The sequence below is a fragment of the Ciconia boyciana genome, chromosome 1 (assembly GCF_034638445.1).
Source record: "Ciconia boyciana chromosome 1, ASM3463844v1, whole genome shotgun sequence".
NCBI lineage: Eukaryota > Metazoa > Chordata > Aves > Ciconiiformes > Ciconiidae > Ciconia > Ciconia boyciana.
Genome location: NC_132934.1, coordinates 107,655,776 through 107,670,201, shown reverse-complemented (window position 1 = coordinate 107,670,201; position 14,426 = coordinate 107,655,776). Strand labels below are relative to the sequence as shown.

At 38.0% G+C, this 14,426-nt stretch overlaps 1 protein-coding gene across 1 annotated transcript in view; it reads right to left on the bottom strand.

Annotated features, from left to right (window-relative positions):
- Nucleotides 1-14,426, bottom strand: part of ROBO1 (roundabout guidance receptor 1) — a 743,951-nt gene that overhangs the window by 89,133 nt on the left and 640,392 nt on the right. The window lies entirely within an intron of this gene.

Genomic DNA, 14,426 nt, shown 5'->3' with positions numbered 1-14,426 from the left:
ACATATGCTTATAAGTCCAATCACATATGAAAACCACTGCAGTTCAAGGTATGGGTGGAAGTAAACGATAAATAAAAGCCACATATGAAGCTACATGGAAGGGTCTAATGTGGTCAGTGACAAGGAGGAGAGTGTTCTCAATATGAGGTATTTTGTTCAAGTTGCCTGCAGCTAGAAATCTATCCCTGAAAATTTGACATCTTGAGCAGTGTTGGGCTCTTATTATCATTGTAAGATGTACGCACACAAAGATGACAGTCAGTTATTGAGATAAATGAACATGCACATCTAACGTAGATGGTGTTGCATACAAATTTTATTCTCTTGCCTTTGGCACTCGTTTGAGAACAGAGAAGATATGTCCTTCATCATCCAGAAATCTAGTAATGCTGAAATTTCAATGGGAATTTGAGGCACGAAGAATGAAAAAATAAAGGTGACCTGCAAATACACATTTTTCAAGATCTGTGTGCATTTTTACATGGCTGACCGCCTGAAATGGTAAGCATGGGAAGAGAAAGTAACATATAACTAAAAGTCTATCTATATTTGTACGTTTTTACATCTCCCTAAATCACAGAAAGCTATTTATTTCCAACTAATCTATGCAAAGGATTTTCAAAAACAATTTTAGAAAGATTTCCACATATATTTTGGGGTATTTGTATACGCAGATGTGCAGAAATACATACTTTTCATGTATATCAATATTGAATGCACTGGATTTAACAAAGAAATGTATTTACATATCACAAGAATTTACCAACTCAGCTGATGATTTCAAACCCATGCAAACTGAAAGCAGTGATTTTCATACATGTCTTAAGAGCTTAAGTCCTACTAACATTCAGTAGCACTTGTGCTCCTCTATGATTTTGGCACTTAAGAAAATCCCATTCAAACTCACTACAATATGACACAACTGTATATTTTGCCTAAATTGCAACCTCCAGCAAGAACTACCCTAGGAATTTCTTCTAGGAATCACCACAAGACTCTTTTCAAAGCATAGATGGAGAGCAGCATTAAAGCAGAAACATTCGAATAACTAAAAAATCATTGAAAGCTGCTTTTCTTCCAAGTTATTTGAGATTTACATAAGGAAGGACAGGCAGAGGAAACATTCCCTCATGGACGTTGAGGCAGACTTCCAAAGACATGACATGCCTACTGAAGTAAGCTGTGCTTCCAAGATCGTATTCTGAATGTATTTGGCTTATTTTTCCTAAGGGTTTTCCTTTGTTGATCTTTTTTGTTTGTTTGTTGGTTTTCCTTAAAACAGAAGAAGGGTTTAGAACTTTAGCTACAATGATGGCTATGCCACAGTAAATTGTGATAAATTACACAGTTACAATAAAATGTACCACAAGTGCATGTGGAATTACATATGTCCGTAACCAGAGCATTCACAGATGGCTAGAAGAAAGCGTACTTCCGCTGTTGGGTCACTACCCAAGTTTTCCATTAAATTTTAACAATTAGGTAGCCAGCATCTCAGTAAGATTGATCAAGCCCTTCTATTTATTAACAAGACATTGCAAGTGAAATCTGTAGCTATGACACATTTGCGTTCTATATGTGTAATGTTTGCCACATTTTCTCTCAACAGGAAAAGCCAGAAATACCTATGGGCTATGGACCAATGGCTTTAACCAACAAAGTACACAATGAAATACATGCATGGGAACTTTTGTAGGAACACATAAATAATCACTGCTACATTTCTTTGTCTTACTAAATTCGTATCCAGTAATCTGGTACTGTAGTTCATGTCCAGTATTTAGAGCAGTAAAGAGCCAAATCACCTTTGGGGGCAGTATCTGAAATCATGCAAATTAGAACTATTCATAGTCTGTGGAAACTTAACAGTTAATCAAGGCATTTTAATTTGAGTCTTTGGCTCTTCTTCTCATATTTGTGCCCCTGCCCCAGAATATACCAGCTGGACTTTATAGTAGCAAATGATATAATGGTTTGAAAAGGTGACAGGTAGGGTAACATTTAATCTCAAACCTCCAGAAGAGCTGTTACCATACTGAACACAAAGAGAAGTCCTTTCTTCCTAGTAAACAAGATATACCAAACAGTTGTATTACGCTATTCTGGTAGATACTGCATATCATGGGAAAATAATTGCTTTGCTAACTGCCAAAGCTTTAAGTCCAATTTTGAAAAGATGGAAGTAAGTATCATGTTTAATTTATACAGCAATGATGCCAAGGCACTTTTTGACTTTTCATGCTTTTCAGGATTTTGTTCTGCTCTGTGCCTACCAGCAAATTTATCAGGGCTGTGCAAGTAGAGAATACAGGAATAATACTGAATACTGATGAGGGAAAAAGATTGTGATCAGTGGTTCACAGATGATCTTCAGTTGCCTGTAACACGTATGGATTGTTGTATGTACATTAAGAGAATATATGATAGCATGGTGACTTACAAAGACTTATTGAAAGCTATTTTCTATGACCTGCGTGCCTGACCACATTTTGCTCCTCATGAGTAAATTGTTCATTCAAGCAAGTCCACTTCATTTATTTCTTTAAACAATAGTCAGAGATGTTCATACAGAAAACTCTAGGCACCCACAGAGTTAACTAGGTCCAGAACTGTAAATTATGGCCACCCAGCAGCAAAAAATCATATACAAATAATGAATCAACTTGGTCAGCCAATAAATCAAATCCATAAAAACTTACCCAAGGGTTCTACAACATACCACCAAGTATTCAATATAGCTGTATACATATATATACTTATCTTAAGACCACATTTTATGTACCTATGTGTGTTGTGTGTGCATGTGTAAATTTCTGTATGTATAAATCCATACCTATCTGTCTGTGTTAAGAAATATTTTTATATATGTGGGTGATTCATTTACTTTTCACAGAAATGTGCTATGTAATATGAGAAAGAATGAAGCCATGAGAGAAATGCTTGGGAAGTCCAAATATAAAGGTGACTGGCATTTTTTTTTTTTTTTTTTACTTTCTTTTAGCTCCTAGTTTCATTCTATTTAATAAATGAAATCTGCTCTGTTGCAAAATAATTCTAAAGCAAACTTAAATCCCTAAGAAAATGAAATTTAGACTGCAGAGTGAAATACTGACCTCTGTCTGTATAGCCAGGGTTTCTGCATATGTAATACAACAAATTTCACATATTTCAGTCTTCTACAGTACAGCATACATAATATCACATTTTATTTAAATGAAATGTGACGGGCATGTGTTATTAACCTGTCAGACACGGTCTTTGTTTTAAAAGTGTACCATCTAATTACAAATGACAATGAAACAGTTAACAAACAAGGTGAGTACAGGCAATTGTAATTAATAGTGTCACCAATGGTAGATACAAGGAAAACAGAGCTTTTATTTCTTAGTTAGGAAAGACAGAGTTTGCTCATTTCCCTCTATGCAGTCTAGCATCCCAAAACAGATTAGTATATCCATATTATGACTTATCATTGTAGCATAGACTGTAAGGCATGGAACGTCAGCAATAGAAGACAACTTTGCAGTTTTAACAAAGGTGAGTAAAAAAGAATATGAATGAATACGCAGCTTAGATTTTTATTTAAAAATGTGTATCTTGTTCCAAACCTTGTGAATCCTGTGTCTTCTTCCCTACCTATTATAGCATGCTTAAATATCAGACACTAGACATCAAAACATGTTTGGAATAGGTCTTCAACAATGATTAAAGTTTGTTCCTCTTCAACTTCAAAGTTCAGACAGAGGAGTCTGTCCCGCTTGCAGTTCCATTCTCTGGGACCCCAGGAAGGTACATGCTGCCTCCTCCAGATCAAACACACACAAAATTCTATTTGAAAGAAGTTTAAAACATACTTTCAAGTGTTCTTCCTGTGCCGTAAATCTGTCATGACAAAGTGCAAGTCAATCGTTCCCCCCTACCATACAGACCAACAAAACAGCCTTGCAATGATGACAGGCCTGAAGGTAGAGTCTGTAAAGGATGATGCAAAATGTATAGGAAGATAGCTTTACTTAAAAAGAAAGAGCATTTGAGGTAGATAAAATGACAATAGATTCAAGCTGCTGCTTCTGGCACCCCTGCCAATCTGGCCAGGATACATCAGAGTCGGATTCAAGTCCGCTCATGAGATTGCCTTCCCCTCTTTTATGGCCTCATTATTAATGGCTGTATCTACAAGAAGATGGATATCTACAAAGGTTTAAGGGTTATCTGTGTCCTGAATTGTTTGGTGACTTCAGAGGGAGCTGAGGGTTATTCAGCACTTGGCATTATCACAAGACACCAAGTATCAGCATTACCATATGTGTACGATACTTCACCCAACCAACAAGATCGTGGAAACAGCCAAGATGTATGCAGAATGTCATAAATCAACTTCAGAAAAGAAAAATCTATACCTCAGCATATACAATGTTCAGAAGTTTAAAACTGTAACAATCCCAAACTTACTTTCTACAAACATTTGGTTTTTGTTAATCACAAAGGAAGATTTAATTCAAAATAGGCCATATTGGCTCACATTAATCAGAACTAATTTCTGAACAGACAGCTATGTTTATATGAAAATATTTGAAGCAGTAAAATACTTTTCTGAAATGTTTTCACAGCTACAGTACAAAACATTTACTATGTAATACTTCCTTTCTTATTATAAACCAAGATTAAAATCCTCCTACAACAAAAGCATGTTACGACTACCTTCATGGCCTTAAATCTGGCCTACCAAGATCTCAAAAAAAAAAAAAAAGTAGCAAACGCTTGCTTCAGAGACTGTTTTTCACAATGGTATTTACTGAGTACAGAAAACACACTAAACTGAACTAACAGACAACACATAAGCACATCCTATGGGTCAGTAAAAAAATATATGGATCTAACCAATCTTTCTGCAACACCCAAGAAAGGCCAACTGAGCCCAACATGGGAGCAATGTGTATGTCCTGACAACTACAGTATTTCTGTAAAACTGTAAATTTAACCTCATGCATGAATCTCCCCTGGATGCACTGGTGCATATATAGCTTTCACTGCAATCAGTGATTGAAATCAGAAATAGAAGTGAACTTGAACTGAACTCGGTGTCTGGTATGTCTTCACTTCTCTCCCCTTAAGCAAGTCAGATTATTTGAAGTATCTGTTACACAGGAATTTTCTCTTAAGCATCACCACCACTGTGTTATTCACACACCTCCAAGGATAAAATCCCAGACCAGCTGGGGTTAATTTGCCACACAAAATCTCTCAGTTTTTAATTATGTTACCTAAAGTATAACAAATGTAATATGGAAAAATAATCTTAACAAACCACAAATTTTAAAACATATAAAAAATTCCTACCTGGCAACCATAAAAGAAACAGCATAGCCCAAATCTACAGAGGAATTTAGCAGCCTAGTTCCCACTGAGAGTGCCTACACTGCAAAAGGCAGACGCAAGGTCACTCTGCGGGGCTGTGTCAAAAAGTCACCACGAATGAAGCCAAGGGCGCTTTCAGACCGGCTCTCCAGGGACCACAGGGCCCATGTACACGACCAGACCAGACTCTGCAGTGACTTTGCACGCTGCAGAGTAGAGCACTGGGGCGGTGGAGGGGGGAGGAGTACTACCACATACCATTTCAGAGGAGTACGGACTCTGCTGCTGATTTCAAGGGGATTTAAGTTCCAACTGTCAGAGGTAGTGACCAATGTCGTCTTTTCTAAGCCTGGAGTTAATGTTGGCAGGACAATGACATCAATTTAAGACAACTCAGTATCATGGGGTGTATTTCTGTGATAGGAAATTTCCTACTTTCTCCTAAGGAAAGAGGAGCTGTGCAGAGCATGAGTCTCCAACAGCAGAGTCCTAACTTTCAACTTCAAAGCTTAGAAGTACGGGTAGATAAAACTTCACTGAGACTTGTAATCTGATTAAAGACATTTCTCAGAGTGCAGATCTCGCACAGCCATCATGCCAAAATATGGGATTTTTCAAGGTCCTGATATAGTGTATCCTAAAAGGAACTGTTCTGACAGGACTCAAGTCATCAAGAGCTTTGAAGTAGACGTTCATAGCTCCCACAAGAAACTGAAAGGCCTTTAACATGCAAAACCAAGACTTAAAAGTACAATTGTGAAACAACAACAACAACAACATCATCACACTCTGAGAAGAGAGAATAGAAATAAAAAAGAATTATTCAAAATTTCTCTCTTGGCATGGGTCTGTGCAGCGGGTCATTATTTTCAGCTTTGGCTTCAGTCATTCAGTGATCTTCTGAGATACGGCAGATTTGGCTCAGACTCTTGCTTGCCTTGAGGGAAGGGCACACCCCTATGAGACGGGCTGTCCACTGCTGGCTCCTCACTGAAGGGGACGTGAATTACAGGCTCCCGGATCCTTCCCGTGACCATTGCACTTCCTGCACTCAATTGCCTATGAAAGCTTTCCTCCCTGGGGCTGGCAAAGAAGCTTCCCAAGGGAAGAAGGAATTTCTGTCTTGTTCTGGGGGTAAACCTGAGCTCTTCATGGCACTGAATACAAACTGAGAACCAAACTAAGCAAATAAAATTTGTCACAGGTGGCAAAAATGCAGTGGATTATTTTATATGTTTCCAAGTTAGTATTTTGACAGTTTTAAATTTTGAGGCAGATTTGACTTCTCATTCAAAACATTTTCTTTCAAAACTTTACAATGAGGTTTACTTCCAAAGAAATGTTGGCACTACCAACTAGGCACTACAGATACACAAATAATTTGCAAAATGTAACCTTGAAAAAATATAAAATGTTTTCTAACATAAATACTAAAAAACTGCTGATTCTCTGACTTTTGACCAAGATGACATGTCATAGGAATAAGACCATGTTTCAAAAAAAGCACATCAACCTGGCTTAGGTTTCTATTGCATTTATCTCTGAGTCTAAGCTTAGTAGGACTCTAACTTTTATACTAAGACTATGCTGGACATACAGAGTTGTGAAAACATTAAACCTTTCACATCGTTTGTTTAACACTTTCAAAACAAGGAACACATGCACTGCATTGTTCATTTTTCATGAACAGTTAAACACAAGAGTCATATATTAATCTGCCACATTTCACTCTTCCATCAGCCATCACTGCAGCTCTTCTGACTGCAGCACGTGCAAATCATAAATCACAGATGTCTTTGTATTTTTTGTGGTCTGCACACAAGCTTTGTGCTACAGGACCGAGGTAAAAACCTGCAGTCACAGGCAACCACAAGCAAATCTGACTGTAACTTTCATTTTTATTGAAGGAACATTGAAAAGCCATTGGGCTAGACATTACAGCTACAGATAAGGTCTCTGCTTGGAAGATGCTAAAATTTAAACTTACAAAGAATAAAGAGGAGGATGTATGCACAGAGAGGTAAAGATCAAATCCCCCAATTTCCCCAGCCCACACAGCAGCTCTGCGTCATTGTTTTCATTTTTGTTCTCAACTTTAGATCCTCCAGACAGACTCAACAGGCAGTGAGTGACCTGCAGATCTCAGTCCGTTCACAAATGCTCAGCCCTCTGTTGCCACAGGGGACTACACAATACAAGCTGATCTTTACCAATGGACAGTGAAGCCAGGAGCTACGAGTTTCTGTTATTCTTAAAATAAGCCAGCACACGTTGCAATCAAGCAGAACAAGGCATACCCTGTTCCCATTCTCTAGATGTACTGGGATCATTGCTCCCTGATGCTCACACATTTCCCATTGCCATCCTTTAACTATGGGTTGTTGTTGTTTGTGGGCTACTGCTAGGCTTGCCAATGAGAAATACAGCTCCAGTGTCAGCAGGCACAGGCTGCCTACCGGTTCTGCTCTTCCCACTCAGCTCTTGCCTTTGGAGCCACAAACCGCTTCCCGCTCCCCGTGTAAATGGCAGCGGGTACCGTGTGAGTAGCTAAGGAGACTGAAGCGACCCAAGCCTGAAGAATGGCACCTCTCCCCTTGCCTCGTCTGCAGCCGCTGCCTCTTGTCTGCCCACGGTTGGGGGTTGCCCCAGCTATTCAGGGGGGCTGTGGAGCCTTACTGGGATAATTGCTTCCTTTGCAGCAGTTTCTTGCTATTATTCTCAGATGCTACAGTGGGTTTAAATTCCCGGTACAATTTTTGTTGTTGAAAGGGTATTGTAAACTGCATCAATGGAAAAGGTGGAGAAAAAAAAAAGTGGCTGGAAGTGGGGAGAAACTGTTCTGGACACTGGAAATATCAGCTGCTCAACTTTTTCCATTTGTATTTACAAAGCAAAGTTAACTACAATCTAGCTGGCCAAGTTCTGTATGGAAATCAGTGTCTCCTGTTTGTGGCAGTTTGCTATTGGTGGAATGGGCTTGTAAAATAGCAGAGAAATTGAAATTACTCAGCAGTTTCACTTTCCCAGTTTTTCCTGTGGCTGCATGCATGCCTTTTTTTAAACTAGTACTATCCTAACGTAAATAAGAAACTTCGATGTCTTCGGTGTGAGCAGTGTAAAAACATATAATGAATAGGAAGTGATCTTTACAGAAAACTAAAAGTGTTACCTGATCAGATTTCAGTTCCTTTGGCATGAATTACCTTTTTTATGACAGCGACAGGAAGTTAAAAACTGCAGTTGCATTCCCATAGTAAACTTTCCTCCCTAAAAACACAGAAACAGCCACACTAGGCTTCTAAAACAGATACAAACCCAAATGTTCAGTCTGAAGTAAATACTTAACTTTTAAAGACATTACTTTTTCTTCACCAGCTACTCAGCATGACACACAGAAAAGAAGATATACCTTTGTATTTAAAAGACTCATCTACCTAACATCCTGGCCACATTTTTTAAAAGCGGATGGCAAAAATTAGGAGTCCTTGGCTGCTGAGTAAGGTAAGGGGCAGTCAACACTCCTGACTATTAGGTGGACATATTGACATGTCCAGGTAGTCAAGTTTGCAATTCCACTTTCAAAATCTGGTCCTGAATGCACATCACCAAAAGGCACTGCCTGTAGCCCATGGCATGCAATACACTGAGTGCCATCCCGAACGATCGGGGACCATTTACAAATGGGATGCGTAAGAGCTGCCCTCAGCTGGAGCCCCACCAAGGTCTGAACTCACCACTCCTGAGACACTCTATGACTCCAATCAGCACCCCAAATACATAAATATATTTCAAGGAAAAATATTTATGACCCGCATTTCTCTGTGTTGTTCCCGTTACTGCAAAGTTTTCCTTTGCTGACTTCCTTCCCATGCTGATGCACCTCAAAGAAAAGTAAGAAAAATGATGCAAAAACACACACCAAAAAATGCTGGGAAAAGTTGATGCATGTGAACAGGCATGGAAGACAGTATTTAAAGGACTGTCTTGATAACATCTATGCAAACAAAAGACCTTATCAATAAGCTTCCTTAGTCTTCTTGCCTCCTTTTCCAACACATCAAACATTAACAGGATCAACCACTACTGCAATGCGTAAACAAACGTCAGTAGGCCACATCAGTACCCTGACCTCTGCACCAAGGTATAATATTACAGAAAATTTTGTTAACAGTAAAGTTCACCTTTTTTTATCTTAGAGGACACATTTGTCCCAACACAGGTTTTGTTTATTTATGTCCAGAAAAGGTAAAGAAATGATACTTGCTACCCTTGCAAATTAATTTGTAATGGAAGACTAGTAATGGGGTTTTCAAACCCTAAATAGAGAGAACTTTCAGAAATTAAGGGAAAAAGTTCTAAAAAACCTCAAGCATGATAAGCATAAAACCAAAATAGTCAGCTGAATTAAGACTTCATCAACTATGCATTGTACTTTGCATTATACTATCAGGCATTATACTTCACATACTTCTTACAGACTTTTTCTAAGACAGCCATACTGTTGACTATTTTGAAGAAAAAAGAAAGCCAAATTCTACTGAAAACTGAAGTCAGTCATGACCAAAAAAGTCCGAACTTTAGACAATGTCTGATATAGAGGGGAAAAAATCGTTCTGATGATTCTCTTCACCTTTCAAACAGTTCCATGTGTTATTACACATTTGACAAAAGTGCCACAAAATCTTTAAAAGTTTCATCCTTTGATGAGATCCACTTTCAGCCTGTTTTGCTTTAGTGGTTTCAGTGGATTGCAGTGAAATGCTACATGTTCTCCCCAGACCTAAAGTTTGGCAAGAATTGTTTGGTGGAATATAATATGAATATTTCTACTACATTTCAGAAAAATGCTTAAATAGTCCTTAAATTTCTGAATACTGAATTCTAAATACTGAAATTCTGGAAAATCCTATTAGATTTTAAACTTTTGTTCAAGACCTGTAAGAACTAAAGCATAAAGGCGGTACTACAGATATTATTACTGACACTTTCAAACATCCATGCAAAGAACAATCTGATATGCAGGCCATTCTACGCATAGAATATTAAACTATCATATTTTCTGTATTTAGAGTTGCCTTTAATAACATGTTAGATTGTGATCTAGGCTCATTCTGCTTACACGGCAAGCTAATTTCATAGCGCGATTACCTGGAAACATACCACAAAGGTATGAGCTTATGATCCTAATGGTAACTTTTCAACAAATGCTTAGGAGAAATTCACCTTGAAGCAGAGGACTAGGACTGGGCCTCTGCTGAGCCTGACATACTTGTAGCCCAAAGCAGCAACTCTGTTCCTGAGATACACGAGGAGGTGAAAACAAAAGCAGGAAGAGGGATTTAATGAGATGCACACTTCCTTGAGGAGTGGAAAACCAGAAGCTCATTAAGCAGGTATTTGGAAGAAGGCATACATATGGAATTCCATCAGAAAGAAATTTTGGATGCTAAATTAATCAGCTAGGCACGTAGATATTAGAGTGGTCTGAAGTATTGTTTCTTTTTCTGTATGATCATGTGGTTAAATAAATAATACTTTTCCTTTTCAGAAAGCTCTTTTGTGGCATTGTCAGCTACTGTTCAAAAGCTTCCAAAGGGGAAAACCATGAGATCACACCTAACTGGAGTTAATGTAGCTGTTACACTGACTATTATAAGTTTCCAGACAAGTCTAGAGAAGGAAAACAACATAATTCTCACTGAAAGGAATAAGTGATTTAAGGCTTGTTATCTAGAAGACTGTGTTCAGAAAGTTTATAGAGAAGACAGGAGAGGACACAGCACTGTCCCATTAATATCTCAACTCTCTCAACTGAATGTATAGAGGACAGAGAGTAACTTTGTATACAGTCTGAATGCTGCAGGCAGGTATCTAAGTGTAACGCGTGTAGACCTATTTTAAAGTAAGGAGGAAAGAATACAAAGGTAAAACCTTGTAGACTATGTGCCGCTTGGGATTAAAAGTAATCTCCGCGATTAGCAGAAAAAAAAATTGCATTGGCATTCTCCACTGTACCTGAATAAATAGATCATCTTTACCTTATAAAACTTTTCAACATTAGCTAGTGTTAATTCTCCAATGAGAATATGTGGAAGTCATATGACACAATGTAGGAGAGAAAATAAAACTTATTTTGGTATCTATTCCTCTTATTATTTCATGAACACAGAACTGATTGCCATTAACAGTATCCAGAAGTAGATCTGGTCAATCAAATGGCCCATGTCTTTTATCAGAGGACAATCTTGAAAAAAATATGAACTTTGTTAAGAGCACATTTATAGCGTAAAATGTATTAAAATAATGAATTTTAATACATATTTGGAAAATCTGTGTCAACAGACTTTTCTTATAGAAGAGTTCCCTTGGCTAGATATCAGTCCCACAGAGAAGAACAGTATTTGCAAATATAATTTTCTGGGTTAGCAAATCAAAACGCATTTTCATTATAACAGGCTAATTATCCAACATGGTACCTTGGCAGGACAATTCCAAATAAACAAAGTATTCTTAACCTGTCAGTAGTGAGAACTGATCCCAAAACCCAATACTTAGTGATGTCCTTTTGTCTGTCACCACATACTCTTTTGCACTGTGCAGCTATGTACTACTGTAAGCAACAGTTCAGGTATGAATCTGCCCGTTTTCAAATTTAAAAAGAAAATGCTTCCTCACCTTTTTATTATTGCTTATATTCATATAGTTGTTATTTTAGTAATTTAGGAAAAACAGGGATAAAGCTGTAAGTTTTAAAATTTGACATCTATTTTTACACAAAACTAGGAAGAAACATAATTCATTCTCAAAAATCATCCAAATATACTCCTATGAAACAGCAGTATGAGACTGAGGCTTCCGTTTCAGTTATCTGAAAGAGTGAAGGTTGACAAAGGCTCCAAATGAACAGGTATCCCGAACATCACAAGCTGTAATGATGTGTTAACCTTGGTGACAGTCAGAACAGAAGGGTCAAAGGTTCAGCTGGCATCCCTGGGGGTGATCCTTCAAGGTGAATTTGAGACTCATTGACAGGGCAGCACAGTAAAACTGACACTGCAGTCTAAGAAACGTATATGTTACAAAGATGAAGAACTGCCTTCTTCGTGAACTTTATAGTCATAGCAGTAGAAGAAATGGCCTTTGTTAAGATGGTTAATGCACGGAGAATACAGTTCTCCACCTGTTGAAATCCTACAGGTGAACATTTTCAAAGGTTACCTTCTATTTTCGAATCAGAAATAATTAGCAAGGCAGGCTCGCAGGTTTAGTTGCTCTGGTTACTCCAGTTACTCTTAATTTTCCAAATTTTAAAAGTTATTCCCCCATGTCCTACTTAAAATGTCCAGATTGCTAAAATTACGATTTCCTCTCCCACTGAAAAACCCGTTACAACCACCTACATTTGTTAGCTTCAAGAATAATAGAGACAACAGACACCCTCTTACACTGGTGGTCCAAAGTCTTTGATTTTGGATGACAAAAGTAGAGTTTCAGCTGTCACCTCCAGTTGGGTAATTCCTAACATTTAAGAATCACAAACACAAGCGATACCAGCTAAACATATAACAAGGAAATTTTCTTAGCAGAAAGTCTCATTAGGACAAAAATGAGAATGAAAATGGAGCATGTCCATAAAACTCCAGCTGGCAAAAGGAAAGTAACTTAATGACAAACAACCCAGTAACAACACAAAGTGAAGCAGCAACAACAGCAACAAAAAGATGAAGAATGTCAACTCATTTAGCACTTCAAAAAGGGGCTTCTCCCTTGCTATAAATTATACTATCTGCTTTCTTGGAAAGGGTGAAATATTAGTCTCAGTGAAGACAATGGTAATACCCACACCGATTTCAGCAATGCCAGAATTCCACACTGAGAGTTCAGGATGCGTGCAAAGTGTATTTTCATGAAACATACTAATCATAGTCTTTGTGAATGCAAATTTCCCAGGAGTTATAATCATGCAAAGTACCTACTATAAAGACATTCCTAGTTTATTAATAAACTTTTGAGGTCTTTGAGTACCAGAGACAATCATTTCAAAACCACTTTGATGCTTCAGCATATAACTTGAATGGTAAGGAGATGTTTTCTTTAAAATAAAAGGAAATCTCAAAATATTTGCACCTGGGCTAGATCCTGCAAGTATTATACAGTCACAAATATCTAGAGTGGAGCATGGCCTGAGTACGTAAGTGAGAATATTACTCTACTGTTTTGTCTACAGAAAAAGAGCCTATTCATGATTTAGGATGTAACAACACTCTGCACTTTGGTAAAGTGGCACAACACAGCTTTGTTGCAATAGTGTCTGGCTGCTTTACATGTATGAACGAATTCAGTCCCACGACTCGTGAAATGCTGAACAAGAAGTACTGAACAATTTCATGGCTTGCCCAAAATCACACAGGAAGATTGCAGCAGCCCAGCAATCTGCTTTGCTTAGCTTGCAGACTTTCTACCTCAAGGCAATCTTTCCTTTACTGTACAGTAATTTTCTCTGTAGGAGAATGTTTTGCAGCTCACTTTTAAAAACTGTGTTGCAATAACTGTATAGTTGCATGGTAAAACCAGCTTATCTTTAATTCTGTTCAGTGTACAGGCCTGCCAGAGAGCAGAACCACTCATTCCTGGAGTCTGGAATATCTACCACGAACCATAAAATAGCTTCATTCAGATATCTGCAGGTTCTATGGTAACATTTTACCCTGAACAAGTGATTTTTTTCCTACTTGATTTGCGTCAGGTCTTACTCCAAGAGAAATACTCAAACTGAATACCAGAGTTCGAAGTAGTCCTAAGAGACAAATGACTCCAAACGAATGGGAAGAGCAAGATCTGCACAGTCTGAAATGTGGGCCGTGGTGGAGGGAAGCCCAAGCCATCATGTCAACACCTTTTGCTTTCAAAACCTTGGCATTCTGAATGGCATAGCCACTTGGAAAAGCAATGATGCAAAATACACAAATTTACAGTTAAAATACCTTGAGTCATAATCATTTTGTGCAAGGAACCAAACTTCACATTTTGTGAGGGAAGGCAAAGTTACTTAAGCATACATCTCTATG